General features: G+C 42.5%; 1 protein-coding gene across 3 annotated transcripts in view; it reads left to right on the top strand.

The window, feature by feature from the left end:
* GRIN2B (glutamate ionotropic receptor NMDA type subunit 2B) overlaps positions 1 to 18,801 on the top strand; it is a 265,833-nt gene that overhangs the window by 18,081 nt on the left and 228,951 nt on the right. For 2 of the 3 annotated variants that reach the window (XM_021377634.1, XM_021377554.1), the window contains exon 2: positions 8,430 to 8,507. The gene's annotated coding sequence lies outside the window, so the exon portion shown is untranslated. Of the gene's footprint in view, positions 1 to 8,429; positions 8,508 to 9,161; positions 9,192 to 18,801 lie in introns of those variants that run through there. The other variant, XM_021377715.1, reaches the window with a different exon arrangement.

The raw sequence follows: 18,801 nt of genomic DNA, 5'->3' as shown, positions 1-18,801 counted from the left end.
CATGCAGTAGCAGAACAGGTGAACAATACAAGATGGAGCAAACAGCTGTATCTATGCCCACTTTTTGTGTCTGTGAAAACAAGCAGAAGAAAGATAAGCAAGGTCTGAAGGAACCTCATGTACAAAGTTAGAGAAGAGCGTGAACCAGCATAATAGAAGCTGGGATGTGACAAGAGAAAAACTCTCAAAGAATGTGTTCTGACAACCTATCGACCTTAGGACTGGAAATGAGGAAAAAGGGAAAGGTGTATGGTTAGCCAGAGGATAGGGGAAATATGTGTTAGGATAAGTAGTTATTTATGTGAGTGTGGTTCAATAGGAGTCTCATTCAAATTGGAAGGAGGATTTTTGGTGTCTGTATCTCAGTTTACTCAGAGACTATTGGCTGGGAGAGAGCACAGTGGCACAAAACCTGCATGTGAATTCTTGCTTTTTTAGGTAAAATGATGAGGAGGGAAGGTTGCCAGACACGGTCATTGTGCATTCAATGAACAAACAAGAAGCAACTGTAAAAGTCTGTACACATCACAAGTTGCATAGCAACACTAAACTGTCAGATTGCTGTTATGGCAGTCCTTTACATTATCTCCATTATTAGCCCTTTGTAGGAATTGTGTAATGTGATGTTACTTGAAAGCTCACATCCAAGCTGGCTGTTTGACCTTTGTCCTTTGCTGAACGATGCCATATAACGTGCTGCAAAGGTGTCTTCAAGTAGTACAACAGAGAGAAAAATCCTTGAGGATCTGTACGCATAGGCATTAGGGAGAAAAAGATGTGTCCATGCAGGATGGGACAGGGAGACAGATTAGGGAGCACCAATATCCTAAGACAGCCTGGTGTCTGAGAAACTCAGCAGGATGTACTTTACCCCATAGTTCTGAGTCTTCACAGATCCAGTCAAAAGCCTATTTTGAACAGTGAGACGCAGCTGCTCTTAAGACGTGTGTTTCAAACTCTACCAGTGCACTGTTGTTCCCGGTGGTTGGATCCTTTCCACTGACCATTGCTGCTGTGAAGTCCTAACTTCCAGCCAGCTGTTTCCTGCTTTTCAGCATAAGCATTCTGTGAGATGTCTTCTGACTGAGCAATTGTTCCTGATGCTGAAGCGCACAACCAATCACAGCATCATCTTGCCATGCACTTCTACTGTCAGAAACAAGACCTAATAAGTCTGCTTGTCTTGCAGCATGTGTCCCACATACTTTCTTTCATGGATGTCTTGTATAACAGCATTTGTCTCCCTCTTTCATTCTGATGCTGCTTTTGCTGACACGGAATCCTGAAATGCCCCTGACACCTCTTTGCAGCAAAGGCAGCCAGGGTCACTGGAGCCAAGGTGTAGCTAGAATTTTAAGGATGAACTCCTTTACTGCAAACATCAGACTGACATGGACTTTGGACACCTGTTACAATGGAAACTAGCTTACAGGTCTTTTGCACTGGGTGATAGAATCTCTAAGGGTGGCCTACTTAAGTGGATATTTCTCGGTGATGTATCTCCTTTCTGAAGAGTGCCTGGTTGTAAACTATACTGTTATTTTTTTTCACTGCTGCTAACTGTGAAGAAGCAAACAGACCTGAGAATGAAAAAACAGACTACTCATCCCCTCTGTACAGAGTAATGGAACTATTCTGCCTTATTAAAACAACTGGTGAGGAAACAAACAGCCTCAAGATTCAGTTCTTTTATGTTCCTATGCCTAGAACCCAGAGCCACAAATGGCATAACAGAGTAGACACTACAAGTTACTTTTGCTTGATAATAAGGGAATCAAGCTTAGACAAGGTATAACTCAGCAGGTGATAAATATCTATGCATGACATTGCTAAAAGAAATTTGATGACCCTAGATTTCTTCTTAATGAAGGAATGTCCCCTCTAATGCAAAATAACCCCACCAATCATCAAAAAGAAGAAGGAAAAGATGTTTGTATGTCTTTTCTACTTTCTCCCCTTGAGTATCTCCCATGAGCATGATCTACTGGGTGAGACACTCCAAAGAGCTTATTTCTCAATTTGGGAGAACCTCCCTCTGCCTGTATTTTGGATTTTTTTTTGCTTCCCCTGTGAGGCTGAGGTATTTGAGGTCATCAGCCAGGAGGTGCGGGAGTGGTTCACTGGTACCCCCCAGCTTTGTAGCTCAACCATCCTGAGGACCACCACCAGGATTGATTTATTCAAGAGTTCTGCAGTACCGATAGAATTGAGTGCCTCATAGCTGGTCTATGTGTTTGCTGGCAGACCTTCAATGGTACTTGAATGAAGGTGTCAGTCCTAAGTTTTAGGCTGTGTCACCCAGACTGAAGAATTTTGTATCACTTTGCTACCGTGGACTATCTGGAGGCTGTTCCATGGGGCTGGTACTCATCTGAGAATCTTTTACAGCTTTTTCTTTTTAAGTTGATCATCAAGTTTTTGGTGGAGGTAGATGAGAAGGTACCATTTGCTGAATGAAAGATTCTGTTATTGAGACCATACACAATAGTGAGACCTCTCTAAGATTTCTGTCCATGTATCAGTCTCACCCTGTCTTACTATGTACCACCTTTGCAGTGCCACAGCTTTAATTCGGTCTGCTTCCTATGACCTCTTGAGGATAGTGTTTCCAAGTAAAAAAGTGCTGAATAAGGACAAATGAGAAATGCAAAAGAAGTGAAAATACTCAGGTTTTAAGGAAGATTTCTTTAATTCTTCTGTCAGCATTGCTTGCACATGTGCTCATTTCCAGTAAACATTCAAAGGCTCAAGTTTCTTGGTGCTAGTAGACATGAAAAATAAATGTCAAAGCTGCACATGACTACTTGCCATAAATTAATATTAAATGTGTGCACGCACACTTCATCTGGAGGTGCTCGTGCACTCCTCTTGTCAGAAAACAGAACAAGTAACGATCAGAATAATACCTAGAGGTAGTGATTTCTGTCTGTAGATGTGTCAGGATCATTGCCTCCAATCTTGCAAATGGGACAGAGTTCCTCAGTGAAGTGACTGGTTTGGTAGTCACAGAGCTTTCAGCTCTCTAGCTAACCTGCAGAGCCAAGTGAGGATGCAGATTTGATTATTTTCTCTTCTGTCCTTAACTGCTCCTTTTAAAGGGAGTCACTCACCCTTTCATTTACTTCTCAGGGCATGAAGTTATCCATCACCATCTAGCACATGCTGCTGTCCATCCAGGCTGGGCATGTGTGCTTACTAACATGTATTTTTCTCTCTGCCTCTTTTCCTCCTTGTCTTGCAGGCATGCCTTGCTGTTTTACTTTAGGCCACCTCTGCTTCTGCCTTCGGTGCCCCTCACTGCAGATGATCTCTCCTCCTTTGCATGTCTTCTGGGTTGGCTGGAGGTCTCATGCAGCAAGGTTTCTTGCAGAACAGATATGATGGTGTGTTTGGCTGTGCCTCTCCCACTGGCCTTGTGCTTTTCTCAGGGAAAGAGCTGAAAAATGTGCAATTCCAAGTCCTCTCAGTTCTTTCTTGCATGGGTTTTCCACCTGACAACCTCCAGAATGTGCAGAGATGCAGGACATGGGAGGATTATAAGGTCAGTGTCATGTTTCTTGCCAAGGTGGACAATTGGGCTTTACAAGATTTCTTAGGGGGATGGGCTTGATAGTGGCTTTGAGAAATGAAGTTTAGTAAGAAGGGATTTGATCAAAGTGTCTAAAGTAACATGTAGTAGAAAAGTTCTGCTGGGAACACTTTTTCATTGTGTCTCTCAACAAATCAACAAAGGGCCATTCAGGGAAAAATTGGCAAATACAATATTCAAGCACTTCACACACTTGCGATTAAACCACAAGGCCGCAGCAGGGCTAGGCTCCAGCTCCTTGCAGCCCTGCCCAACCATGGCCTCTGCCCAACTGGGCGCACTTGCAGGCCCACAGCCTGTCCCCAGCCCTGAAGAGGTGCCCAATACCTGGTGCTGGGGCAGTGAGATCAGCCCTGGGAAGCTCATGGCCCTCCCAGTGCCCTGGCACATCTTACACTGTTTTGTATGTGCATTGTTGGACCCTGTCAGCTGCATGCCACTCTGCTTATGTGGTTTCTCTTAAGCACTGTGCAGCCTATACCACCATGTGCCTTAGCCAGTAACATTTTTGAAGTGGATGATTCCCTCCCAGTACACTGCTTTTATCTACAGCAAGAGTATTAATGCCTGCCAGGATATAGAACGGGCTGTGGAGACTGCAAAAGCAGTACTTGGACTAGTAAGTCATTTTACCAGTGCTGTTCCCCTTAAAAGTGATCATTGTTAGAAATCATTGATCTTTTCCTTGTCCTCTTAGTCCAACAATATCACAGCTCCAAAATGGGAAGCCTTGCTGTGTGAGCAGAGATACACAGATCAATATCTCTTCTCAAAGCAGCAAATGAAAATGAGTGGTACAAAGGTAGCCTTCCACAGCCCTGTTATCAGGAACAGCTTGGAGGCAAGCATCAAATGGCATGGCAGCTGCAATGAAAATAAGTGAATATAGATGTTTTTGGCATCAGTCTCTCTTGGTTTGGAGTTTAAGGATTATTATTTTCAAGATAACTGCAAAATTTCCTTCACGTATTTCTAAAGTTTCAGGGCAGAGGGAGGCAAATAAGACCTTGATGAAGGTGAGTAGAAGATGAATAGAAAGGTGAACAGAAATTTGTGTGGAAGTGGTTGTATCTCACAGTGCTGCGTACGTCCATTTCAGAAAGGCAGGTAGTCAGTCAGAAGAGACTGAGGGGACCCATGCTTCTGTGAACACACATACCTATGCATACTAAAACTGTGGGCTAGGATGTCTTTGCTCTAGATTTACAAGCTGTTATATTGTACTGCTCAACAACCAAAGTCCCTAATACTAAAATCCATTAACTAAAGTACAGCCAGGGTGAATTTGGTTCCAGATCTCCTGATGATGAGGTGTTTGTGCTAAAAGTGTTGTATACAGTGTGGGGGTTTTTTTTTTTTTTTGCACCACACAGGAGAAATTGTGGACAAACTCAATTTTGCTCTTCTTTTTACCTTAAAAAAAAAAAAAAAAGAAGGAGGAAGAATAACTTTTCAGAGCAAAGAGTTAAAAAGCATTGGTGTGCTGACATCCATCACTTAATTGTGTCATGTTGTGGCCACGGGGAGATGAATTTTCCCCACGTATGGAGCCTTTTGGCTCTTTCCAGTTTTGATGGCAAGGTCAAATTCCCAGCCCAGCTGCTTTGTGCACTTGTGGGGTATGGCTGGGCTGCTGCTTGCATGCTGCTTGATGGCCTTGCAAGTGCAGGACCTGGCTGTGAATCAGGTCCAAGGAATCCCATTGGAAGCCTCCACAGTGAGGACTGAACAAGACAAGGCTGCATGCGTATTAACCTCCTCCCCACAAAAACCAAGAAGGTCTCCTAACACCCTCCTTCCCAAACCCCCACCACTTTTCCTCTTTCTTTGATTTTTCAGCTAAAAATAGGGTGACAGAGGGACTGTGGGGTAAGCAGCTGGAGTAGAGCGGAGCCAGTTGCCATGGAAACCAATGAGCCACTTAGCAGCACTTGCCTTGCTTCTTTGCTTGCTGATTTTTTTCCTTCTGGTGCATGGAGGGGTAGCGTGTGGGGGAGATGGAGGACCCTTGCTCACTGCCTCTTGGCCACTGGGCTGCCATCACTGCCTCCCAAGTGATGGAGGAGAAAGGGAGAGGATGGTTGTCATGCAGATCAAGAATTTGGGTGAGAACACGTGGACATGTGCATTCCCCCTCACCCTGGTGTCTGGTTTTCCTCTCATGCTACTTATCGCTTGGATGGTGCCTCAAATATTCAAAGAGGGCTCTCCAGTCTGCTTGTGTCCTACCTTGTCTGTAAAGACATCCTGGTGGCAAACAGTTATCAAAGCAGGATTTCATGCATTTAACCATGTGTTTTATGATGCTCTAGGCTTAAGTGGTTATGCACTAAAGTGGAGATGAACGTGAGGGTTAGAAGTGGAAAATGTTCCTCTCATCTCAGGTCTTCATTCCATCATGAAAAATTAACATTTGGGTGATTATTTAAAATAGTTATCCAACCTACTTTTTGTTCACATGGGGCGAAAGTTGCTTTAAATTCGCTGCATATGCATTTCTCAGTGGGGAAAACCTATTTCCTTGAAAGATCTGAGGTGCTAAATGGGATACTTGAAATGTATTAAACTATAATTTGGTTATACCTGATATTGGTTTGCAGTGCCTGCTGTTTGTTTTTTCTCCTTTTTTTCTTTTCTTTTTTTTTTTTTTCCATGACTGAAGACATGCATTGTCAAGTAGCACATACTTCACTAATTTTATTTTTAAACTTAGAAAATATTATCACTAGCAAAAAAGTATTGGATTGGCAGGTCTTTAGAGAATGAAATCTTCTCTTCATCCCTGTTGTGGCAGAGCCAGTTTTGGTAAAACGTTCCTACGCTGCTCTTCGTCAGTTTGCTCCAAGCATGGCTTCATTGTAAATCAAGTCATACACAAAAGCTCCAGCTGCTCACACCTGGATGCAAACCCCAGCTGTCTGCTTACAGGTGCTATTTTCTTTCTCATGCTGGGCTATGTGGAAATAGTAATAGCAAAGACAGATGTGGTAATGGGTGTTGCCAAAATAGTAAAGCTGTAAGCAATTTGCCAGCAGAACCATACTTGGTGAAGCTTGCTGATATGGAGCTGCTCCTTCAGGTTGCAGGTTACAAGCATTTATGAACCCTAGGAGGGAAAGTCCATCAGCCAGAAATCACAGTAAATAAAACTGACAGCAGCTGCTTCAAGTGGAGGCTGGGTAGTTTTCCTCTTGCTGATCTCAAAATGGCTTCTTCTGTTCATTGTTTTTAACATGAATGGTAGGCTAACCAATAATAAATGATCACATGGCGTTGTGTGTAGGGAAATGTAAATGTTAAATAATAAATCCTCATAAAATACTTGTAAAGTCAAATGTATAGATTCACTTCTCCTTATAAGAGGTCAGACAAGGTGTGACAGGGCTAGAGCTGGAGCTACACCAGTGCTGACCTGAGCAATTTCTTCACTGACAAGTGGTCTGCCAACCCAACTATGGCTCTGAAGAGGTTAATGGAAAGTCCAGCTCCAATTCTTGAAGCTGGATTTTAATATTATTCATCTGCAGCATACAAGCAGGACATCCCTTCACCCCAAAGAGCTGAATTAGGACTTGTAGTTAGATAAGTCCACTTTCAGAGTAACAGGGAGCAGAGCAGAAATACAGACAGGGTCATGTTGTGTTCTGGTGTTATCCTGGTTGATGCAGCAGTCTTTTTCCAGCCCTTGACATTAGAACAATGCTAAACAACCTTGGGGTTTTACTAATGTGTCACATCAGGGCCATTCATTTAGTCACCCATGCTTCTCTCTCTGCTGCTCAGTACAGGGCCTGTGCAGTCATCTCCTGTGCAGTTAACATCCTTTCAGCTTTTAAGACTGCGGTGCAGAATCTGGACCTGAATTAAAAAACTGTTCCCAGATTTAGGCAGCTTGATCCAGGTTTGGTGGTGGCCCATTTCTCTGTGAAATGTATAACAGCAGCCAAGTGTCTTCTCTTGTATATTATTATGTTTCTTAATTTCATGGTGTGTTTTCTTTGTTTGTTGTAGTAGCCTGAAGTCATGCATCAAAACTCTAACTACATTCAAGAAAACATACCAAAGGCGAGCTTCACTGGCTAATTAAATCTTCTCTGTTGCACACTGGCATGACAAATATAGATTTTAAACAAACATAATTTGCTATTATAGAGCTGTTCCTATTCTATTCACCTGATGCTATCAGAAGGCTCTGGCCTAGGAGGCAGGATGTGCTCAATGCAATGAAGGAGGAGTAAAAATGTGGGGCAGGTAGGTGCAGAAATAAAGGGGTGTTTGTACACAGAGGAATTCCTGCATCCTAGGAGAAAGAGATAAAGATTACAAAGCAAATACTTCCATCAGCAGGATTAGAAGCTGCATGTCTTCTATTCTCTTTAGGAGGCATTCAGAGCTGCAGCTTGTTGGCTGCAGAAAGCAAATGAGATTTAGAATAAGAAGAACCGAACCCTATAGCAACAGCTTGTGGTGGAGGGGAACGGAGAACTGTCGAGCACGCTGAACATCAACAACAGATGGGCTTTTGTACAAAACATGGTACCACACTTAGACTGGGAAGGAAAAATGATGGCTTTCCATCTCAGCCTCAGAGCATGCAGGAGGAATGGATGTGTTCTTGATGATTTGAACTGAAAGTAGGGATCAGCTAATGTCTCCTTCCTCTTCTCCCTGTTTGCCAAGGAAACTTTTTCACTTTCTCTCCACTTCTCTTAGGATATTGGCCCATGAATAAATGCTATACCCAGCCTCCAAGGGAATGAAATTTTGTCAGAATCTAACCCCTAATGCTACTCACTACCACCAGTGTAGTGATTTGCCTTTAATGCCCTTTTTTTTGCAGTCCACAGGCTGACATTTGCCATGATGCCTCCTGTCTAGAAGCACTGATGAAGAACATGCCAGTAGACGGATATGCCAGGTAAGCAGCAGAGAGAAGAATTGTCAGGGGAAGAACTGGCTGGATTAACTGCAGGAACTAGCTCTGAGATGGCCTTGCCACATACTTCTATAAACAAAACTCATGCGTTTTTCCATTGGCTGTGTCTCAGTTCTCCTGGAAAATTCCCTACCTTTCACAGAATATGTAGTTTGTAGAGGAATCCTAATATAAAATATTATGTCCTTTTCATTACCAGCATCAAGGTTATGTTGAGTTTGTGTTGCAAAGCACCTCTGTTTTCAACATAGAATGAGTTTTTGCACTGGTTGCAGTTCATTGCTGAACCAGGTGACAGGGACAGCAATAAAAGAGGTGATGCTAACACACAGTTCAGTATGTCAGCCACTGTCCATATAGGGGCTAGGAAATGCCAGGTTCATTTAGGTGGTTTGTCCATTAAGATGAACCTAGTGTTATGGTTTTGTGATTTTTTGTTGTCGGTATTCCACATCATTACATCATGTAAGGTACGGGCAGTTAAAGAGTTAATTCCCCGGTTACTGTAAACTGCCTTTTTTGGTGTGGCCCTCTGAGGGGGAGGGGAGGAGGTGCACGCCCCAGGGGTCTTTGCGGGAGAGGGGGTGGTGAAGCCATGTGGGAGACGCGGGGTCGGTTCTTCCCAGCCTGGCGGAGAAAGCACGTGGTCCTCCTGCATTTTTCTGTGTAAGATTTTCAGCCTGTAAACCCTCTATCATAATTCTACTAGCCTCATTTTGATATATTTAGTAAAATTACTTGTTCCTCCTCAGATCGGTGCCGCTGTTTTTTTGTGTTAGATCCGTCTACGGGTCCCCCTCTTCCCAGGTTGCGGCTCCGCGGCTTCTCTGCCGCTTTAGCCGCCGGACCGCCCGGGGGCTGGCTCTTATCGCCGGCGATTTTTTTTTCTTTCCTTCCTCCTTTCTCGTTTTTTTTCTTTTGGGCCTGTCCCCCCTTGTCACGGACGCAGATCCTTAGACAATCCCGTGACACCTAGTATAGCTAATATTTCTGTTTTAATTAGGATTATATGCCAGTAGGCAACAAGGAAGTTTTTATGCCTTTCTAACAAGTGCTGAAGTGTCACAGAGCTGGCTGAGATAGAAAACTGAAAAAGAATAGAAAAGGATGCTTCCATGCTGTCCACAGATTCAGGAGGACAGCATTGCATCAGATTGGATCTATTTGTTATTTTAAGATTTCCTTTCGGCTGTAAGAGTAGAATGTTATTCCCTGAACAATTTGATCCTGCAGCTTAAGAAGAAATACTGTGGCATAAAATGTATTCCATGGGAAATTCTTCTGTGGGAAATGTGGGCCCTTGACAGAAACCCTCCTACCTTGAGGAGAAACTGAATCCCAGAGAAACGGATGGACTCCATGTTATTAAACACTAGGGGAATGGGTTCAACTCTGTTGCCCTTTTCGGTGAGATTGCAGCTGACAGTTCAGGCAGGAGGATATGTGCAGTGAGTAACGTGAAGTGGGATAATGCATGCAGAACACTATGTGCTGGGAGACTTACATACGGCTCTTGCTCAAAATAGTGTCTTCAGACATAGACTGTGGAGTGTGTGCATAATGGCTTTTTGGTGAGATTTTTGTAATGTATGATTTTTGATGTGAAGTAAAGACTTCACATCTGCACAAAACCATAGCTGCCATTGCAGACTGTGGGGTATGTTCAGTGCATGACATCCTGGTGTCACTGTGTGTGTACATTGAAAATGTCTAGATGCATTTCTGAAATGATTGAGATTTTCCCTTCATTATGATCTAGTGTAATGACAATTCCTCACTGAATTGTTAATCTCAACTGCTCCACACTTCAGTGCGAAAGGATCTGATTAATTTTTTGTATAAAGGTAGCAAATATGCTTTCTCCCATTTCTTCCTCCCTCACCCTCACATAACTCAGGCATAATGTCTTTGTGGTTCTTCCTGAGGTTTGCCAGAATCCTTCATCACTGGGATGAGGCACAGGTATCTGCAGTTGTGCTTCAGAACCAAAGGAAATCTTTGGGACTTTTCACTTTTGCAAACAAAAGAAAACCTGGCTGCTTTCTGCTGTTCCTTTTTCTAGGCTGATAACTCTGTATTGTTCACTGTCAGCACTAACAGAAAATGAATAAACTTAAAATGTGAGTCCTTAGAGGAGCTGAACAGAGAATTTTAGAATGAGAGCCATTTCTCAAATTTACTTACTGAAAACCATTCAGAGCTTACTAGACTGCTCTCTGTTCTCTATGGTGCAGTGAATCATGACATGAAGACACTATGTAAATATAAGATATTATTATTAGCTCCGTTCCGTGTTCAAGCCGGCTGCTAACAGCAACTGTCCTCTCCTTTCATTGATGTACTTGTGAGATCTGTCAATCAGGGCTATGTCAGCACCACAAGGGGGGAGGGTGCAAGTATGTTTATTTTTACTGACAAATGTATTTGCTAATGAGAGAGGAGTCCATTACTAGAGAGGGAGCCTGTGCGAGTTGGTGACGGAGTCAATTTGTTATCAAGCTCTGGCTTTAGTGCCAAGTATTACTTGTGAGAACTGGAAATCATCATTCCTCCACTCCCAGCTCCCCTCTGCTTAGCATCTCACATTCACTTCTGATATTAACAGGAGATCACAGCTGCTGGGAAGCTGGCAGATACAATTTTACAAATGGATGTTGTCTGATGTCAACCTTTCCTCCTCCCCTCCCCGAGCATCTGACATTTCTCAACCAAGTGGACAGATGATAGAGCAAAACTGGGATTATTTCTTTATGTTCATAATAATAATGACTTATTTTCAAAGTGCTTTTGCTCAGTAAGGAGGGGGAATAGAATAGCGTTTATCCAGCTTGCATTCTCCCATTTCATCTGCTGTTTCTTTTCTGACGAACAGTATCCTCCTTTTTCCATTTGATCTCCTCCTCTCTTTTCTTCCTTTCTAACACTTCTTGTTCCCTGCACGTAATGTTGGTCTGGTGATGGCCCCCCACTTGAGATCTGACACAACCCTCACCTAATTCTCTCTAGAAACTACCCCTCTTTGCTTTCTAGTATCTTTTCTTTTTCTAGAACCTTTTCCCAACCCAGCCTGCTTACTGTGGGGTGCCTGGCAAATATCTTATTGCCTGGGGAGACATGCTTCATTCCCACTGGAAACAGCAGTGTGTAGTGGCTACTGTTGGTGTAAGCAGCGACTGCTGTCTGCAAACAGGAGAAAAATGGCAGCTCTCACACTGAGAGCTGAGCCTTCCACCTCGCTACTACTTAAAGCAGTTGAAACCTCATTTTGCTCAGGGAGGGACGTCAGGGCCCTTAAAAAGGGAGAAATCATGACAGACTCCAAAGTGTTAGAAGGGATTTGGGGCCGTTGGGCAGATAGAATCTTTCAGCTGCAGTCTTTCAGGGAGGTGCTCATCCAGAGCTGTCTCCAATGGCAGAGTGCTCTCTGCAGATCCACCACACAGCTTTTGCTTCGTCTACTCATGCTGCTCATCCCGCTGCTGGCTGGGCTGTTTCTGTGGGGTGAAAGCCAAGGTGGTGTCAATACAGGTAGGGGAACAAGTGCGTCCTTTATGCAGCCAGTAGTCTCAATTCTACGTCCAGAAAAGACCTTATTTTTACATCATAGAATCACAGAATATCCTGTATTGGAGGGACCCATAAGGATCATTGAGTCCAACTCCTGGCTCCACACAGCAACACTCAAAAATTGGATGGTATGACTGAGAGTATTGTCCAGATGCTCTTTGAACTTCAGCAAGCTCAGTGGTTCTCTGAAGAGCCTGTCAGTGGAAGGAGGTAAGGGTAGCTACCAGGCATGGACCCACCCTCAAAACATAAAAATTTTCAGGTGCCTTCCCTCTTTGTCCATTGCAATATCTTTCTCCAGCTTTGATCAGCTGTTCTCCAGCAAAGCAATTCCTGTGTGATTCATGACCTGATTTTTGCATGGTCTCCTTATTCCACAGCCTCTCCTGGCATTGCCTTGCCTGTTCACCTGGCAGGTCTGTCTGGAAAAGGTCGCCTCATCTCTTCATGCTGTTTCTCTTCGGTTTGGGTCTGTGCTCCCTTACATCTCTGGACAGGTCATGGCAGCCAACCATGCCCTTAGTTTTACTGAACAGATGGCTGTTTTTTGTAGGTTCTGAAAAAGAATGGAAATCTGTGTTTTTAACCTAGGAGAAAGGACAGCTGACCTCCTGTCCAAAGAGAGTGGAGGGAGCAGATGTTCTGCACAGTGCTCCTCCCTTGCCACCTTCAGGAAAAATGGGTTGATTTTGCTCCACTCATATTTTGTGTTGTAATACCAGGCTTGGAAAAGAGAAAAGGTGAGACTCTAAACTTTTTTCCCTGGGCAAGAAAGAAGCAGGAAAGCTTGAATGCTCCTGTGGTTGTGTTTTTTTTTTATCCTGTTACATTTTGCATTATTTCACTTTATCTCACGTGGTAGGTTGCATTAGGGGTATGAGAGCAGAAAAGAATCTCGGCAGGGGTGACAAGGAAAAGAGAGGAGAAGTGGGAATGCTATCCTATGGGAAATATCGTATGGGCCAGGACAACATGAAGAAACATGGGCCCGAAAAGTGAATAATTCACTGCAGATGTGGAAGAGCTTGGAGGGAAAATCACCAACACTTGAGCTGGATTTTCTGCATCTCTGAGTGGCCACAGTCACAGGAGGGATGATCCAAAGCCACCATCTGCTTTTATGAGTGCTGCTGATTTGGTGAATGTCACATGTGAGGGATCTGGGAGTAGGCAGTTCAAACACACTTTGAACTTCTTTTCCAGAAGAAAAAAACCACCACCACCACCAACAACAAAACAATAAAACCTTTTAATGACTTTTCTGGACTTATATTCTTAAATTTATTCACAATACCAATCCTCAGAATGCCCCATCTGTAAATTCCAGCCTGCTCCACTTTCTATACAACAGGAAAAGCTATCAAACAGAAGAAGTTAAGGGATTTGCACCTAGATCCAGCATGAGGCAAAGTTTCTGATTCAGGTTCCCTTTCTTGTCTATCTACTAGACCATAGCCTGCTTCCTACCATTTCCTTCACCTTCATCTCCTTGCTTTCTTCTACTTATCTACCACAGTTAGTGTGAAACCCTCCTCCACTGTTGGTTGAACCATATAAGAACAGCTTTCTTGCTTTTCTGTCTCAACTAATCGCTTTTTAAAACATTTCAGCTGAAAATGCATCTTCATAGCCTACGCTCTTGAATTTTTCTCTTCCTCTGCAATTATTTACCCCTCAAAAGTGGTTTTATTTAGCTGCAGTATGTACATTAAATACGAAAACGTGGTTGACTTTTTTAGAATAGTTATTATTATTGGATGATTTCAGATTGCATGATGAACATGAAGTATATAAATTTTGCTAAGTAGGTATGCAGTGTCAACTGCCAAGGGTCACTTACATATTTCTCATTAGTGTCTGGCTGTAGGTGCCAAAATCTTTGAGGGCAAAGGTTGCAGAATAAAGTTGAGTTGCAATTTGTGTTGGATGTTTCTGGGTCTTTGTCTTTATTTTGTAGTTTCCTTAGCTCCTATATGTCATTTGCTTTGCTCCCAGCATGGTTTATGATGCAGCCCAGGAGGTAAGTTGGTGAGGCAGTAAGAAGACTTATCTCCTGCAGAAGGGATTAAACAATATTTTGTGCTTACCTGGGTAGAGGACTACAGAAAAAAAAAAAGCAAATTTCAGATTTGGAGGGTATGCCTTCAAAATTCAAGATAGTTAAAAAAAACCTTATCAGTTAAGCTTGACATAAAACTTGCTTGATCTATAATTTAGATCAGGTTTCAGGCAGTCTTAACCACTTTTGCTGAGTGAGTTCAGCCTCATGTGGAACAGTCTTTGTAATGGAGTTGACAGAAAAACGGTGTACATCTGATCTCTGAGGCAGTACAGCTGATTCTGGGATCAGTTTAGCAGTTGAGTTTTGAGAAAAAAATTACTTTCCCTACTGTGATGGGACAACATTCTTCAGTAGCAGGACAGGCATTGTTTGTCCTAAGCATACTGTTCTCCCCAAGGTTTTTTGTTTGCTATCCTGTCCAGTCTTCACCCAGAGCCAGTTATGGACTGTGCATGACATTTTCATTAATGTGTTTGTGTAATGTATACTTATTTTATATGTCATTGATATGATTTTTGTTACAGTTCTGTGCACTTTTCAATGTTTCAGATCATAAGGCAGAAATATTTGAACCCCTCCATTATTTGGTAGTTTAGAAGAGAGATGCCTGAGAAGGATATGACAGAGATCTATGAGGTTCACAGAGAGGGGTAGGAAGTGACTATATTAATATGAATAATTGGAATTTCCAGTAAAACACTCACCCCAAATAAAAAAAAAGGCACTTTCTTGAGATGGTGCATGTTTAAACTATCAGATTCACAGGATTTTGCATAGGACAAAATTATAAATAGTTCTAAGAGCTTCTTGACACATTTATGGGGAAAAAAAAGGACATTAAGATCTATTAAACACTGACGCAGATGTGATCTTTGGCTCAGGAAATCTCTCAGCCATGGATAGCTGGCTGCTGGGAGAGTACAGTGGGAAAAGGATCACTGTATATGTGCACTGTCTTTCCCAAATCCACTATTGTTTCCTGTTGCAGTCCTAGCACTGGGCTATGAGGTCCTTAGGGGCCAGACTCAGACATATGCTCTGGTAGTCAGAAATATTTATTTAAGAACATGCAAACAACTTGTTCTGACTCAAGTTAAAAACTGGTGTTTAACTTCATCAGTACAGGGTGTTTTTTTTTCACTGTCTTGTCAGAAGTTGTTCCTAGATATGATCAAGGGACAACAACAACATCTCTAAAGTTAGGACAGTCAATAATCATTTGCAAGAAATGTTAACATATCTCGATTAAATATTAATGTTATGAGTCATAGGGAGTTCTTGGATTCTGGGGAGAGCTTAATTTGCAGTGGAACCTCTTGAGATTCCCTCAAGAGGGATGGATTATGGATTATGGATTATGGATTATGGATTAAGGATAAAATATCCAGTATAGGTCTGAGCAATGCTTGGTACAAGGATCGCTCCTAAAATTTTGATCCCTGATACAAGGACTGTGTTTTAGCATCTTTTTAACTGGATGAAGCAGAGAACTTCTGGCAGCTCAACTATAGCAAAAGTTTGGTTTTCTTTAATAGTTGTATGCATATCTGTAAGCTTAACAATTCTATTCTTAATATATGAATTGTAGCAAGTAAATACACTATATCTTTAGTTTTATCTTCATCTCCTTGTCTGCAGTTAGAAGTGCCTTCACGGAATGTTAAACTCCAGAGGCTCTATTCCCAAGAGAATGGTGAACCATAAACTACTATCATGGTGTCCTGGGATGAATTCAAACCCCTTCCTTATGCTTTCTGGGCTGGTGTGAGAGTTAACAAAACAAGATGTCAATATGGAAATGCTGTTTTCCATCAAGAAAATTCAGTGCTGATGACCATCTTTAGCACAAAGTAAACCAGTGAGATCCGTTTCTGAACCTCAAGGCTCTTCCATGAGTTTGCAAATACAGGCCAAGCATACTTTGAAATGCAGTGGAGGCAAATCTTAGAATAATTGGAAGTGGAAGGGTATAGAGTGCTTCTTTGTTGTTTTTGACTTCTGTGGTATTTTTTTCACTGTAACCAGCAAAACTCTTTCTTCCTTGTAGTTAGCAAAGTCTTTTATTTTAATATAAGGATGCCAGTGTTGGTGTGGATGGAGGTCAGGACACTAGAGGTCCAGAATATGGAGAGGCAGATTTTGTAACTACTACTGATGTTCCTAATGTCTGTTTAATTAGAAGGATGGAATATGTCCCAGAAGTAACACTTCATGAATCCTGATGACCTGAATGTACACAGATGCCATGGGAAAATCAAGAGTTGCACACACCGCATACCTCAACTCATTGCCTTCCTTTGTGAACTCCTTCCAGCTTTGATCTCTTTTGCCTTCCTACATGTTCACCACCAAAAGGGCTAGTCTGCCCGACAAGTGGTTGTGTCTGATATGATACCTAGCTGCCCTCTCCCTTCCCTTTTCCATGCAGTATATACTAGGCAGATTCTCCTTATTGTTCTCCAGTAACTAAGCAACCATGAAATGTCAGCTTGGCCTAAATAAGTATAAAAGGATACATATCTTTGTAATATATTTTCGTATGTGTGTGTGTGTAGTTACAGATGTATATATGGTCATCTGAGCATGTTTACTTGTTTGTCTGTGAAATCTATCCAAATGTGATAATAGTTCGCACTTCCACCTGTGATCTTGAATCTTTTTGTTTAAGCATACCCATGCTCTCATGATGGAAATACTATCACTACATCCAAGTGAGAGGTAAGTAAGCTGTGGCATAAAGAAATAAAGTGACATTTCAGGGTCACAGAAAGACACAGACATGTTCCTTCTGGAAATGCAGGAACAGCTTCTGGAAAAATGTGTACATGAAAATCCCGTACCAGATTCAAGTCCTTCACCCCATTGCTGCTTCCAGTATTGCAAGCAGCAGGTGGGCATCTCCCTGTCTTTTCTCCACCCATCTGCTCCTTTTTTCCTCTCTCATTTGCTCACTCTTTGCAACTCTGTTGTTGACCCCTGCATTTTCCCTCTTGTTCTCAGTGACTCTGCTCCCCTTCAGAAGATGTCCTTTTACTTCATATAGATACCTTTTTCTTAGATCCTCTCTAGCTTGCTCCTCTTCCTTCACTGACATGACCTGTTTCCGCTCCCCAGCTCTGCTCCAGTCTGCTCTCTCTCACTACCCTTCACAGGTATATACAGAAGTTGGCCAGCTGCAAAAAGTGGTCATTACAAGTGAAACTGGTGGTGTCTCCTCAAAGCTGGGAATGTATACAGGTTGCAGGGAAGAGCATTTCCCAAGCTGAAAATTTTCTTCTATGAGAATGAGAGACACAAGGATAACCTGGGGAGGAGGAAAGAAAAGACACTGAGTTCTGTTGCTCCTGTTTCGTAAGCTCCTCCTCAGCTTCCAGAAGAGGAGGATTCCTGGAAGTTTCTTCCATACGAAATGCATCTGTGCAGATCTTTGTTACGAGTGAGTCATGAATCCTTGCTTCAGCAAAGCAGGACTAGAGGCTTGATTAAGCCTATGGGCTTAATCAAACAATAATTTAGATGCTGTTCAAGACCTGGGACAAAAAAAGGATTCAGAAAAACATGAGGTATCAGTGGATATCTCGAGTTCTTCATTGCTCACCAAGGGAAGGACTAGTGTTTCTCAGGTGGAGGATCACTGTGGTGTGTTCATCAGTACCAAAAGCAGGTCTAAACTGGAGACTAAGGGTTGAGGAGTTCATTTTTTCTGTCTATGCAATGTGCACTTGATGAACTACAGAAAGAGGAACAGAATCCTGAATTTTAGTTGCAGATGCATTTTTGCAGTCAAGAGATTTGCTTTAACATCACAACTACAACAGCTTTTCCTGTGTAAATTTTGTGGGTTTTAAAGAGGAGTGGGAGGAAAAGAGCTGCAGCAGAGCTGGAGGCAATAAGGGCAGGAACAGCTACATTAAAAAATTACTATTTAAAGTTCCATCCTGACTACCATGTTGTTATCATGGCCCCGGCACAGCTTTACCATGTACCAACTCACAGACAGAACCTGATCAGTGATGTCTTTGTCCATAGACTGGTGCCAGGGGTGTGAAGGAGTAGAAGAGGAGAGTGTCTATAGGGACATGAGCTGCACTGTGCCTCTTGCCTTGCAAATGGGACCTGGTCCATTTTAGCTACTGAGCCAGCTGCTTGCTAGGAGCAGAGGGCCAGAGTGGGCATAGAAATATTTTCTTCCAAGATCACAAGGGATGGCAGTTGAGCCACATCCCTGACTTGGCCAGTCAGGCTAGGTCACTCAATGATGTTAAATTGCTCAAAAAGAGAAGTAATGGCTTTTAAATGATGTTTCCTCTTTTGTCTTCTGCAAGGGAAGATTCAGGGCAGCTGGTGTTGTAGCTCCATCTACCAGGAAGCAACGAGTCAAGCTCTGCTGTCAGTCACAGATGGTGTAATTAATTCTTCTAGGTAGTGTAATTAGTCTGTCCTATCAGCTACATATTTTCTCAGTCAAAATTATGCTAAAGCTAATAATACATAAAACAGAAAACAAAAAAGCAACTCAAAAAAGGGGAAGCAATAATGGGAGGAGAAGGGATTAGAACAAAATTTACCAGTGTATAATTTTTTCTTGTTGTACATTTCCTCTTCCCTTCAGCTTCAAACACAATTCTGAACAACTGGTGAATGTAG

This window comes from Numida meleagris, chromosome 1 (genome assembly GCF_002078875.1).
Source record: "Numida meleagris isolate 19003 breed g44 Domestic line chromosome 1, NumMel1.0, whole genome shotgun sequence".
NCBI lineage: Eukaryota > Metazoa > Chordata > Aves > Galliformes > Numididae > Numida > Numida meleagris.
The sequence above is the reverse complement of the archived record's forward strand: the minus strand, read 5'-3'. Positions and strand labels throughout refer to the sequence as shown.